This window comes from Cervus elaphus, chromosome 12 (assembly GCF_910594005.1).
Source record: "Cervus elaphus chromosome 12, mCerEla1.1, whole genome shotgun sequence".
Classification (NCBI taxonomy): domain Eukaryota; kingdom Metazoa; phylum Chordata; class Mammalia; order Artiodactyla; family Cervidae; genus Cervus; species Cervus elaphus.
Window position 1 is genome coordinate 34,560,188 of NC_057826.1, and position 15,143 is coordinate 34,575,330.

Sequence of the window (15,143 nt, forward strand, 5' to 3'; positions counted from 1 at the left end):
TCTGTAAGCAAGAAGCATGTGAACTTGAAGTTCTCATCCAAAATCTTATCTGACTTTTTCTTGCTAAACAGTTGTCAAAATCACCTAACAGAGGGCTGAGGGTGCCTTATGTCAATGCTTGATCATTTTAGCAGAATTCCCATATAAATTGAATATTTAGAAGGTAATTAGAACATTAAAAATATCTCGTGTACTTAAAATACCAGTAGGTCAACAATGAATTCTCGTGAACCTTTAACTGGTGGTTTGGGCAAAAAGTTTGTTCAGTGTTTCCTGTAAGCTGGCACTCAGTTCAGTGGCTCAGACGTGTCCGACTCTTTGTGACCTCATGGACTGCTGTACTCCAGGCTTCCCTGTCCATCACCAACTCCCAGAGCTTACTCAAACTCGTCCATCAAGTCGGTGATGCCATCCAGCCATCTCATCCTCTGTCATCCCCTTCTCCTCCCGCCTTCAATCCCTCCCAGCATCAGGGTCTTTTCCAATGAGTCAGTTCTTCACATCAGTGGCCAAAGTATTGGAGTTTCAGCTTCAGCATCAGTCCTTCCAATGAATATTCATGACTGATTTCCTTTAGGATGGACTGGTACTAGTAACACTTAATTGTCTTTAACTTCATTTGAAACAATTCTTTTAGATTGTATTGTGACAGCTGTCATATCAGTGTGCATTTAAAAAAAACAAAAATTGCTGAATTTTTGTGTAGCCATTTAAATTTTGAAGATAGAAGAAAAAAGCAACATTTTTGGCATATTATGCTTTATTATTTCAAGAAAGGTAAAAACACTACTGAAACACACAAAAAAAGATTTGGGCAGTGTATGCAAAAGGGGCTGTGACTGATAGAAAGTGTCAAAAGTGGTTTGTGAAGCTTCTGAAGCTTTCTCCTGGAGATTTCCCACTGGATGATGCTCCATGGCTAGGTAGACCAGTTGAAGTTGATAGCGATCAAATTGAGACATTAATTGAGAAAAATCAACATTATAACATGTGGAAGATAGCCGACAAATTCAAAATATCCAAATCAAGCATTGAAAATTATTTGCATCAGCTTGATTATGTTAATCACTTTGATGTTTGGGTTCCATGTAAGTTAAGCAGGAGTGGGGTGGGACCTTCTTGACTGTACTTCCGCACGTGATTCTCCATTTAAAAGTAAAGAAAACATTTCACTTTTAAAACATATTGTAATGGGTGATGAAAAGTGGATACTGTACAATAATATGGAATGGAAGAGATCATGGGGCAATTGAAATGAACCACCACACCAAAGGCAGGTCTTCATGATGTGCATATGGTGGAATTGGGAGTCCTCTATTATAAGCTCCTTCTGGAAAACCAAATGATAAATTCCAGCAAGTACTGCTCCAAACTAGACCAACTGAAGGCAGCACTCGACAAAAAGCATCTGGAATTAGTAAACGGAAAATGCATAACCTTTTGTCAGAGAAGTGCAAGATCGCATGTTTCTTTGATGACCACGCTTTGTTACAACTGGGCTGGGAAGTTCTGATTCATTTGCCTGTTTGCCAGACATTGCACCTTCAGATTTCCATTTATTTCAGTCTTTACAAAGTTCTGTTAATGGAAAAATATTCCAATTCCCTAGAGGACTGTAAAAAACACCTGAAACTGTTCTTTGCTCAAAAATATAAAAAGTTTTGGGAAGATGGAATTATGAAGTTGCTTGAAAAATGGCAGAAGGTAGTAGAATAAAATTGTGAGTATATTGTTCAATAAAGTTCTTAGTGAAAATGAAAAATGTGTCTTTTATTTTTACTTATAAACTGAAGGAAATTTTTGGCCAACCCACAAACACTGTAAAAGAGAATGTTAAAATCAAGGTGAAAACCCCAAACCCTGAGAACTGATAATTTACATTTCCTGTATTTTAGCTTTTTTTGAGAATGGAAGAGAAATCTTCCAGATTTCAACAAACCATATGTTGATAGGATGAGACAAAGGATTAAGATTCATATCTTGGATCATTCCAGACAGGCATGTTAGATGGTGACTAGAGAGGAGATTAATTGCTAGCTGGATTTGAGCTCAGGCTTGGGCATGGAGGACACTGGTTTGGAAGTGTGAGGGGTTCCCTGAACTCTGGTGCAGTCTATGAGGGTTTCACTCAAGGAAGGGTATGATGTGGGCATAAAACCATTCTTCAGACAGTTGGAGATGGTCTCCTTTTAGAGCCAGGTACACCAGCTGTCCTGTATCTTCCATTGCCTTTAGCCCCAGGCAGTCCTCTGTGTATAGGGTGCTCTACTGTGAGGGAATGGTTTTCTTGGCTTGGCCACTTCTGTTAAATCCAAACTGCTCAGAATCCATGGGGTCCACAGTGGAATCATTGACGAATTTCACCATCCCAAACTTCTTCAGGGCCATGAGGTTTTTCTTGTAGGACTCATTGACACGTCTCTCATTAATATCTGCCCAGAAGATGCTGTGGTTGTGGTAGATGTCCTCCTTTATGGGGTTGTGCCAGTATTCTGCTTGCACCAGGCGTGCTTGCATAGCTTTGTCTGTAAGCCCAACATCCAGTGTTTTTCTATCAAGTCATAGATGTGAGAGCTCTCTCCCGGGCACAGAGGAAGTCTAAACACACCTTGATGCTGTCCCCCAGCTGAGATGAGATTGCTCATGGGAGGTGATGGACATCTCTGAGCCACTGCCCGTAGAAATTGGCCTCCCTGGGAGAATCCCATAGCATTGTAGCCTTGCTGAAACCTAGGATCTTTAGCAAGAATCTGGCGAATTGTTGTTACTTGGGAGCTGAGATTCAAAAAGAAGCTGTTCACCACATCCTCTATCAGCGTCTTTCCAATCCCTAAAGATAAGATATAAATTTCAGGTATTTTCTCCTCAACCATTTTTTAAAATATCACCCATGCTTAAGGGATTACAACAGCTGTCTCCCGTCCCATGCCAGAAATAATGATCATAATGCATCTTACATTCTGATAGTTACAGAGACCACTTACCACTTTAGACCCATCAGTGGCAGTGGCACCAATGGGTCACAATGCCCTAGCACTAGGGGCGTGCAGGACCCCGGAAGGAAAACGAGAGCCGAGAGCCACCATCTTGACTCAATCACATGACCGCACTTTCAACAGCTTTGTTAAGAACATTTATTTCATTTTATCAGTGAGCAAGTTGGGGCTTAGGGAGAATTAAATGACCTGCCTTCTGGCCACTGGGTTAAAGAGAGGAGGTTCCTGTCTTGGCTCTCCATCTGTCGATCATCTTGTTAACCATTGGTCCTAAACCACGAGATCACCTCTAGCTCACCGTTGTAAATGAACAGTCTTTTCCAGTTGACCTCTGTAACTCTGAGTGCCCATTCTTTTGAATTGGAATCAGATTTTTTTTTTTAAATTTTAGATTTTATGATCAGGCCCAGTCACATTTAATTATTGTGCAGTATTTGCTAAAACAGAATTTCCCACCCACAGAATTTGTCAACCTCAATATGTAGAATCAGATTTTTGAAGGTGTCCTCAATCAACTTTGCCCTTTGAACTCAAAAGTGCTGCTGGGAGTAACTTTAAAATGGGTGCGGGGTGGGGGTGGGGGGTCGTGAATCAGCTGTCTGTAGTTCTAGCTGATTACACAGTCTTAAATGCTCATACTTTAAAAATACTGCATATATATTTTAAACTGGTAATATGCTGTACTTAGCACAAAATTCAAATGGCAGAAAAAAATATTAAGGAAAAGCGTACTCCCACCTTCACCCTTGAATGAGCCAGGTAACTGCTATCACCACAGATATTTTATGAAATGCTTTATTATTACTGCACAGTGATGAGAACCCTTTCCTTCTCCAGCCAGTCTGACTGTATGTTCTTTCCGATGGTAGACTACATGGTTCAAAAGTGGTAAGTGGTTTCTGTAACTATTAGAATGTAAGATCCATTATGATGATAAATTTCTAGTGCTTTTTAAAAGTCAATGTTGGGTGCTTTCTCAAAGAATTGTTTAGTGAAAACTTCTCCCCTTCAAATGCGACCATTTTACAGAACTTTGACCATTTTAGCAAAAGAAAAGTGATTCTGGTGAGTTGAGTGTCTAAAGCAGAGGTTCATTTAAAATTTGGTTTTCTTTCACTTTTTGGCCTGTTTTTTTTTGAATAGGCAATACATTCACATAAAATGTGAAATGCACAAAAGGATATACATTGAAAAGTTTCTCTCTGTTCCCAGCCACCACTAGAAACTCCCCAAATCATTGTTTTTGTATCACCTTCTTACATTTGCTTCCAAAAATATTTAAGGCTTATGTAAGCAAAGTCATACACACAAAAAATTATTTCTATATTATATATATTACATATCTGTCTGCTTATTTAAATCAAAGATGCTTGACCATATGTGTTCATCAAAATTACATGGGCAACTTTTAGATAATCCATGTGCCTGCACCCTGGAGGCCTTATTCACTATTTGTAACTGTTATTTTTAAAAATTTCCCTTGGATATTCTGGGGGGCTTCCCTGGATATGAACCACCAGCCTGAGATACAATCATTCAGACCTGTGGAACCCACCAGGAAGCTACTGGGCCCTTGCCCAGGCGACTTGGGCAGGAAAACAGCCGTGCGGGTCACTCTGTGAGCAATCGGTTCCACCACCCAGGGTTAAGGGCATCTGCAACCACTCAGCTGATAAGTCTAAAGGTAAATTGTCCCTTAAAAGGGACTGTCTCCAGATTAATAAAATCAGTGCTGCAATTACCTCTGTATAAATCACTTAGTTCTCTGGCCTGATTTTTTTAAATACACCCTACTTTTCCCCCTCTGATTTTTATAGTTATTCATCATACAAAACATAGAAAATATAGTAAAGCATAAAGAAAAAGAGGTACCCATAATTACATAGCCCAGAGATAACTACTGGGAACATTTGCTTTATTTTACTTAGTTTTTAAATTGTGCAAGTAATATATGGGCACTTCTGGATTTAAGCAAATCTACCCAGACATTATCTGTATGTATTTAGTATGTAACACTAATACCTAAAGGGTAAGGAAGGACTTAACCCACATACATTGTTACACCCAACAAAAATCTACAGTGATTACTTAATATCCAACCCATTCTGCATTGACTTTTCCCCAGATGGTCTCAAATTTCTTTTTAGAGTTCATTAGCAACACTGACAGATACTCTGCCAGTTTTTTCTCCCTGCTTCTCCCCAGGCGACTGTCTACAATACTTGAATACTGTGAAGTACACATAGCCTTTCCCTCTCTTGTGCTGTGTATTATGCTATGTCGCTTCCGTTATGTCTGACTCCTTGCACCCCCATGGACTGTAGCCCACCAGGTTCCGCTGTCCATGGGATTCTCCAGGCAGGAATCCTGGAGCGGAGTTGCCATGCACTCCTCCAGGGGATCTTCCCGACACAGGGATCAAACCTGCATCTCCGTTGGCAGGTGGGTCCTTAACCACTAGCGCCCCCTGGGAAGCCCTTCCCTCTCTTAACTTTGTATTTTATGCTGGTGTGTCTTACCTTGTAGCTTGGTTTAAATGGTTCCAAGACATTCCAGGATAGAAATGTTATAATGTAGCAATCAATTTCATAAAGATGGACTTTTAGGTTATCGCTAGTTTTTTATTATTATAAATAATACTACAGTAAGTATCTCTATTTCTTGAGAATAAGGCTCAAGATCCAAATTTACTGGGACAAAAAAGTCCTCACCCTTCTTTCTTTCCTTCCCCCAAGTGACAAGAATGGAGAGCTTAGAAGGAGCCATGCACTGCTCATCCCCTGCAACGTGGCCATCCTCTGCCTTAGAGTAAATGTTTAAAAATGTTTTTTATTTATTTATTTGGGTGTGCCGGGTCCCAGTTGCAGCATGTGACATCTTTCAGTTGTGACATGTGGTATCTTAGCTCCCTGACCAGGGACCAAAACCGGGCCACCCATATTGGGTGCATAGAGTCTCAGCAACTGGACCACCAGGGAAGTTCCTTATAGCTAAAATTTTTATAGCACACAAAGTAATTTCGTTCTTTATCCAGGGATACTTTACATCTCATTTGTCTTGGCAGGCTTACATTTTTTAAATGGAGCATTTTATCAAAACAATTGTAGATTTACATACAGTTGTGAGAAACACTATGCAGAGATCCCTTGTATATGTTCCCCCAAGGCTAAATTTAGCAAAACTATCATACAATATTACAACCAAGATGTTGATGTTGATACAATTCACCAATCTTATTCAGATTTTCCCACTTTTACTTGTACTCATGCATGTGTGTATTAAGTTTTATGCAATTTTATCACATATGTGGGGTGGTGTATCCACCACCATATTCAATACTGAATGGTTCCAATGCCACAGAGAATTTTCATATTGTCTTATTAGAATCATACACCCTCCCTTAACATTTTTAAAAGACTCTTGATAATATTCCAAACTACTTCCTGGAAAGGTATTAGCAGAATTGGATATCAGTCTAAAAATGTAATATATTACTGGAGAACAAAATTTTCACTGTCCTACCTTTATTTAACATAAAAGACTTTAACCGTCTTTTAATACATTTATTATCAACTTGAGTCTCAAAGAGTATTACAAATCCTTTCCTAGAGGATATAAGACAGGCAGTTCCTTCATTTCTTTGGATATTCAATTCTTCAAAACATTATTGTCAGCAAAAATCAAGTCACTGAGGCTGCCAAATGCAATAAGCATACAGACTTCTATCTTTAACAAACCTGATACTAACTTTATAGAAACTCTTCTCATGGTTTTGAGATAATAGTATTTTCCTTAATGGGGTTTTCTGGCTGAGGGCAGACTGGAAGACTGCGAACATTATTTCTAAAAGGGATTTGATCTAAATCAAAAGATATTTACCTTTTCTAAGTACAATTCAATGAAAAATCATTTTATTTTCTTTGAGTGGAGGTCACCTCTGGGAGGAGGGGCCCTCACAGTCTCTCTCCCTGAGAAAAGAGCTTACTCTTTCTGCTCGTTATTGGTCAGGGTAATCCAAGTCATCATTGCAGCAGGCTCCTTTTGTGGGGTCAGAATTCTTACTGGTCTACAGTGACTCAGTGGGATCTATCTTTTATTATAAGCTATCATTTCTCCTAAAGGCAGAGCACTGCTGAACTTGGAATTGAGAAGATTATAAACAACAATATAGGGATGAATTTGGACTAGAAGGAATGTAAAAAACAACACAGATGGGGATAGGTGGAATTAAAAGGGACTCTCCACAACAAACACATCAATACAGCATGGGAAGTTACTTGGGCCAGGAATGCACTTTAGGATAAATCATTCCTCAGTTAGCCTGGAAAAATGAAGACATACAATGCATAGAAGATGCAGTTTAGTTTTAGCCATGTAGTCATGCACATTTCAGATCTAGAAATCATATATGGAATATAAGCAAAGATCTGACTCTGAAAGACTCTCTCTCTTTCTCTCTCTCTCTTTATTATATATATATGTATATATATATATATAAACATTAAATGCATATATCCCTTGCCCCAACTATTCTACTTTGGGGAGTTAATTCTCTTCATGTATTTGTAAACATATAAAAGTGACATTTGTATACAAGGGTATTGTTGCAGCATTGTTTATAATAAGAAAGCTCTTATTTATCAGTCAGCTCTGAATCCAAAGTATGTGAAATGATTACATGAAGTTTGGATTGTGATTTTTAGCGTCTTTCCATCCAGAGGCAGAACAGAATCTGATCCACTGTTCATTTTTATCTCCTGGACTCACACTGAACAAAGCTCTGAGCTTGGGCAAGTCACTTGATTGGTTCTTACTGAGAATCCTTTGAGGAGTTAGCTTCTCATTCTAAGAATAGCACATGGCCAGGAGTTGTGGTGTGCTTGACTGTCTTTTACATTGGAAGCCTGAGCAGGGAGGTTTGGGGAAATTTGCTGGTTGCTAGAGTGTTCTGTGAGCAGAGGAAGTGAGGGATGCGGAACTGTCCTCATCATGTCTTCCTTCTTACTCTTCCCTTAGGACCAGAAGCAAAAGGCCCCAAATCTACTTTATATAAAAGCCACACAAGGTGTTACAGTTTGGAACAAAAGTTCAGGCCTGAGTTCCTGTGATTTTGAACAGTCTTAAGCAACATCTGTATTTCACAGTCTGTTTTAAAGACATTTAATTGCTCTCATAATTTGTGGTGTACTGAGTTTGGGGAAGAGCATTCCTGGAGGTCTGGAACTCCAGTGGAACACATGGAACACAACAAAATGAGGTATCAGTGAGAAATGTAACCATGGAATATTACTTGTCTCTGTCATAAGAAATATTTAGGGTCAACATGTAAGCACTGATTACTGAGGTAACTAAAAATTGTGAGAAAACCTCTCTTGGGAGGAAGGAATATGAGTTAAATCCTCATCTGTCATGACACAGTTTAAGTGACATATAAACTGAACAATCATGAAAGACCAATTATGCTCAATTTTTAGGTAAGTAACTACAGGAGAAACAGCTAACTGACTTTAAAGGAGTGGTCTCTTTAAGTGGGGAGGTGGGGAGGACTCTGACTAGAATTATAAGCCTTCTGTTACTATTGGACTTGGTAAAAATTAAAAGTTAAAAATATATCTTTATCTACATATATAGAGCCAAAAGAATAAGGGTAGGCATACTGTCTGTAATTAATATTTGAAATATCCTTGAAATGTTAGAATTAAAGTTTTCAGGAAAAGAAAGATAAAAGTGAAGGATGTGAATTCTTGGATGAAATAAAGGAATCATTGCTTTCATCTAATCAAAGCTGGCCTGAAATTTTCCATCTTTATTTCTCTGTAATTTGTGGGCCTTCTGTGTTCTAGATCAGGACTTGGCAAACTTTTTCTGCAAAGGGCCTGACAGTAAATATTTTAGGTTTGACAGGTTACATGGTTTCTGTTGTGGCCACTCTTTATAGCATGAAAGCTGCCCTAGACAACGCATAAGTGAATGAGTGTGGCTGTGTTTCAGTATGAATTTATCTAAGGACACTGAAATTTGAATCTCATATAATTTTTATGTGAATATCTAATATTCACATATAATTTAATGCCCTTTTGGTTTTCCTTCAATAAAAATGTGGAAATCATTTTTAACTCCTGGATCTTACAAAAGCAGATGGTGGGCAGGATTTGGCCAGCAGGCTGTAATTTGCACATAGCTCCCTTCCTTGACACCATAGGTGCCACTGATGGGGACAACACGGATCTTCCCTACACAGCTTTGTTCCCTCAGGTCTCACTGTGTTGTGTGTTGAAATATAAAGATGAGTGAGACCACCCTCTGGGGAAGTCCCTGCTACAATTGGCCGGCTGTATCTGAAGCAAGACTTCAGTGACTGGACTAGTCACCTTAACAATGAAGGAAATCTTGAATGCAGAACCTCCAAGTAATCTTGGGCCAATAACATCAAAACATGTGATTAACAGTGGGCTATGGCACCATTTTGAGCCCCCACCCTTGTCCAGCCCCCCATTATGCTGTCCAGAGGCTCTGTGGGTCAAGGGGTCTCTGGGCTTGAACTCATGGTGAAATAATAATTTGGGGAATAATCATCACATTTGTGTTTTGCTAAGTTGTCCTATTCCCAGCCCCAAGAGTGGCATCATGCTTGGAAACTCATCTTCTCATGTGATTATAGTACCAGACCAAAAACTTTATAACTTTTCTCTTGTGATGGTGCTTTTAAAGATTTTGGCACATAATGAGCATTCAGTGAATGCTAGCTCATCACCATCATTCCCCAATTGCCTATAGTAGAACTTTCAAGCATCACAAAGTTTTAGGGTGGATGCCTCAGAGCTTATTCCTTGCAAGTCATTCATTTTATAGATGAAGAAACTGGAGGAGCTCGACTGACTTGTCCCGAGTCACACAACTGTTAGTGTCAAGGCTGATGACAAACTTTTCTCCTTGAACATCCCAGGGTGAGTATATCTGTTTGGAACTCTTTCAAAGGCTGGAAACTCTTCCAAACTCTTCAAAGTGAAGAGTGATATGGTTAAAGGAACATTTTCCAGGATCCCAAGGCAACTTAAGAGCAGCTCAATTCCATTGCTTAGCCTTCTCTAAAACTGTCAAGAGCAAAACTACAAAACTAAAGTAATCAAAATGGTGTGGTATTGGCACAAAAAACAATAGAGATCCTGGAAATAAGTCCTCACACCTGTGGTCAATCAATCTTCAACAAAGGAGGCAAGAATATACAATGGGGAAAAGAGTCTCTTCAGCCAGTGGTGTTGAGAAAGCTGGATAGATGCAAGTAAATAAACAAAGTTAGAACCCATCCTCACACTGTATACAAAAAATAAACTCAAAATGGTTTAAAGACTTATAAGGTATGACTCCATAAAACTCCTAGAAGAGAACACAGGCAAAACATTCTTTGACATAAATCATACCAGTGTTTTCTTAGGTTGGTCGCTTAAGGCAACAGAGATAAAAGCAAAAGTAAACAAAAAGGGCCTAATCAAAATTTAAAAGTTTTTCCACAGCAAAGGAAACTATAAACAAAATGAAAAGACAGCCTATGAAATGGGAGAAAACATTTGTAAAAGAGGTTTCATTTCTAGGATATTCAAACAGCTCATAGAACTCAATAACAAAAAATAGCCCAATCAAAAAATGGGCTGAAGACTTAAAGAGACATTTCTCCAAAGAAGATTTATAGATGGCCAACAAGCACATGAAAAGATGTCCATCACTGCTAATATTAGAGAAATACAAATCAAAATGACAGTGAGGTACCACCTCACACCAGTCAGAATGGCCATCTTTTAAAAGTCTACAAATAACACTTGCTGGAGAGGGTGTGGAGAAAAAGGAACTCTCCTGCACTGTTGATGGGAATGTTAACTGGTGCAGCCACTATGGAAAATAGTATGGATGTTCCTCAAAAGACTAAAAATAGAGTTGCCATATGATCCAGCAATCCCATTCCTGGGTATATATCTGGATGAAACTATGATTCAAAAGGATACATGTACCACTCTGTTCATAGCAGCACTATTTACAATAGCCAAGACATGGAAACAACCTAAATATCCATCGACAGATGAATGAAGAAGATGTGGTGTATCTACACAGTGGAATACTACTCAGCCATAAAAAGAATGAATAATGCCATTTGCAAGAACATGGATGGATCTAGAGATTATCATACCAAGTGAAGCAAGTCAAAAAGGAACGACACATACCATATTATATCACTTATACATGGAATCTAAAATATGACACAAGTGAACTTATCTATGAAACAAAAAGACCCACAGATATAAAAAACAGACTTGTGGCTGCCAAAGGGGAGGGAAGCTGGGAGATGAGGGGAGGGAAGCTGGGAGATGAGGGGAGGGAAGCTGGGAGATGAGGGGAGGGAAGCTGGGAGCTGGATCATTTGGGAGTTTGGGATTAACTATTGACAGATGCAAACTATTATATATAGATAATATGTAACAGCAAGGTCCTACTGTATAGCACAGGGAACTATATTATCCTGTAATAAACCATGGTGGAAAACAATATATATACACTGTTGTGTGTGTGGGTGTGCATGCATCTGCTTGCTCAGTCATGTCCAACTCTTTGAGACCTCATGGATTGTAGCCCACTGGGCTCCTCTGTCCATGGAATTCTCCAGGCAAGAATACTGGAGTGGGTTGCCATTTCCTTCTCCAGGGATCTTCCTGACCCAGAGACTGAACCTGTGTTTCTTGTGTTTCCTGCATTGGCAGGCAGATTCTTTACCATTGCACCTCCTGGAAAGCCTATATATGTATGTGTGTGTGTGTATATATATTTTTATATACATATATATATATATAAAATGGAATCACTTTACTGTATAATAGAAACTAACACAACATTGCAAATCAATTATACTTCAATAAAATAAATTAAAAAATAAAACTCTCCAGAGGATAGCATAAATCACATAATAAATCATAAATCACATGAAAAGTGAAAGTTGCTCAGTTGTGTACGACTCTTTGTGACCCCATGGACCATATAGTCCATGGAATTCTCCAGGCCAGGATACTGGAGTGGGTAGCCATTCCCTTCTCCAGGGGATCTTCCCAACTCAGGGATCAAACCCAGGTCTCCCACAGTGCAGGTGGATTCTTTATGAGCTGAACCACAAGGGAACCCCATAAACAAAAATAAAATCTCTTGCCTTCATCTACCACATCCACAGTACTTTCAGTTGCACAAGAATACCCCTCCCTATAATTCAAGCTCTCCACAAGTATTGCTCCTTTCTCCCTCTTCTCTTTTTTTTTTTTTTCCTCCCTCTTCTCACTCACTCCTCCAGGAGAAAAGATCCTCCTTGTTTGGGAGGGGGAGGCAGAGGGGAAGTCTTTTGCTATTTGTAGGCTTGGTTTCGGCAGGTTGGCAGAGGAGCCAAGGCTGTGGACACTTTCATGATAAGACCCTATCACATCCTTAGAAAGGTAACTGGGGGTGAGAGGGAGTGATGACGGGTGAGGCATGTATGCCCAAAGTGGGACTTTTCCATCAAACATTCAAGGAAAAAACATTGACTTGCAAATGGTGAGACAATGATGAAAAGATGTTGAGAAAGTAAGACTGTAGGGTACAGAGAAGGTGGTCAAAGGGAGATACTTATTTCACATGCTGGGTCCCTTAGCAAATGACAAAAGGTTCAGTACCTTCCCCACCCATAGCTTAGGACTGGGCTACACCTCTGTACACCCTCCTAAATTCTCTCCCATCAGCTTTAGAGTTGGTGCTTCTAGATGAAGCCTTTCCCTGCCATACATGAGTATGTCTTGCTGGGTCTCTCGGTTCTGCTCCTTTGCCAAGTAAACTTGAGATTTGGATCCGGTCATCCTGGCTTACAGTCTTGTTGAGCTGGAGCACTTAGTGGCCAAGGAGGGATGAATATCCAGGACATCACCTGTGGCTAATCAGGGTGGGTCCTTCTCTCCAGTGATCCTGTGGGGGTGCTGACCATGCTGTGCTGGGTCCACGGAGGTCTATGGAGGGAATATGTGTTGAATTACTGCAGCTTGAATTACTGTTGAATTACTGTCTAGACTTTCTGGAGGATTTGGATGGAGTTGGAATCATACCGTCTATATTTCTCTGTTTCTGTCTATATGAAAGAAATATGAAGGACTGAATCACATCTACCCTTCCCAGAATATATACGTTTTCAAATAAGCACAGAAATGAAATTAAGGCCAACAAGCAGATGCACACATTCTGCAGATAAGTGAGTAATGAGCTTTTATCTAGTCTTGTAATTAAGGATTAAACTGTTCTATCCTCACACAAAACCTGCATGTCTCATCCGGAGTAATTATAAACTTCATCACCATCATGACTGAGACAGGGCTCCTTCCATCCAGGGAGAGAGGCTTACAGATCACCAGTTTCTATTCCACATGGCAGGTGTGCAAGAGCTAGGACTGTCTCCTGGTCAGTCAGTCCAACTCCCTACTAAACTGAGGTTGTTAAGCGGTTGGCCTTGTGGAGGCAACAGTCCCCCAGGTGCGCACAGAGTAAAGAGAAGATGGGTTCAAGGCGTGCGTAGCAATCTGAGCAAGGAACATATATCATATGCGCCCACTATGTTCATTTCTTCATCCATTCAACAAACCTTTAACGAAGTTAAATGTTTGTTTATGACCTATGCCCCAGGCGTGGGTCTAGACTCCAGGGGTAGAGCAGAAAAGAAAGCAAATTTCTACCTTTTGTGGAGGATATCTTCCAGTGGTAAGAGAAAGAATGCAAACAGCTGACACAGGGTATGTCTTAGGGCTGAGTGAGAAGGGCAGGGGAGGGAGAGTGATGAGAAGATTGGGGTAAGGGTCCAGGGAGATCTTTCCAAATCAGTGGCAACCGAACAGAGTGAAGGGAGAGTGACAGATAAGAGGGTCCCTGGGGGGAGAGACTTGGCGGGAGCTGGAGTGCCAGGGCCTGAGCTGGGGGTGCATTTGCTTTTGGTGTATTTGAGCAACAGAGGATGAGACAAAGAATGAGATGGTTGGATGGCATCACTGATTCAATGGACATGAACTTGGGCACACCCTGGGAGATGGTGAAGGACAGGGAAGCCTGGCGTGCTGCAGTCCATGGGGTCGCAAGAGTCAGACACAGCTGAGTGACTAAACACCACCACCAACGATGAAGCAGTGTGTCTGTAGTCCAGGGAGAGGGGGGAGGTGGGGTCGGTCTGAGGGCCACTTAGGACTTTGACCAAGTAAGATGAGAGCCCTTGGAGAGGGTTGAGCAGTGAAGTGACCAGATCTGACATAGGCTTTACAGGGGGCAGGGCTGTTCTGGGGAGAATGGATGGAGGGGGAAAGCCGGGTGTAGCTGGTGGCTTATCAGCTGTTGGTTTCCAATGGTGGTTTGCACCAGGGTGGTTTTGGTGTGGTGTGAAAAGTGGAAGATTATGGATAATTTTAAGGGGGAAACCCAGAGCACCTGTTGACAGGCTGCCTGCGAGATGTGAGAAAAGAGAAGGTACCAAGGACGACTTTAAGATTGTTATCCTGAGCTCCTGGGAGAATGGAGTTCCAGCTGAGGCTCTAGAAGGGATACAGCTAAGTGAGGCTGAGCCAAGGGCTAGGGGCACGGAAGCAAGAAAAACTGGACTGTAATTGTTGATGAATTTGCCTGTTTGTTTTAATGAAGAGGAGGTTGTGACTGGTAGGCAGATATGCCTGGTTTGGTTCTCATAGTATTTATTAAATAACTGAATAAATAACTGGATTCACTGCTAAGGTTTAAAACTCGTGGCATTTGATATAAAAATCTGGATTTCCTGCTCTATTAGAAAAGTGGCAGTTCTGGCAACCCAGGTAACAGCTGATTGGCCTCGAATGACAGCTGGTTCCTCTGGCAAGGAGTGCCCTGTTCAGTGGAAAATCATGCCCCCTCTTCCCTATTATCTTACCATTGAGGCTACCTGTCCTGGGCCCAGTCTCCTCATCTGAAAGTAGGAATAACAGTAGTACCTACCTCCTGGGGTCGTTAGGAAAATTGACTGAGATAATTCATGTGAAACAGTAGCATAGTATCTATTAAATAGGCAAAAAACACTTGCTATTATTACTGTTATTACTATCATTATTATTATTAGCTGTCTGGTCTTACAGGGCT

General features: G+C 40.5%; 1 pseudogene; it reads right to left on the bottom strand.

Moving 5' to 3' along the window:
* Positions 1-2,124: 2,124 nt before the first annotated feature.
* Positions 2,125-12,862, bottom strand: LOC122705627 (annotated as a pseudogene).
* Positions 12,863-15,143: the final 2,281 nt, after the last annotated feature.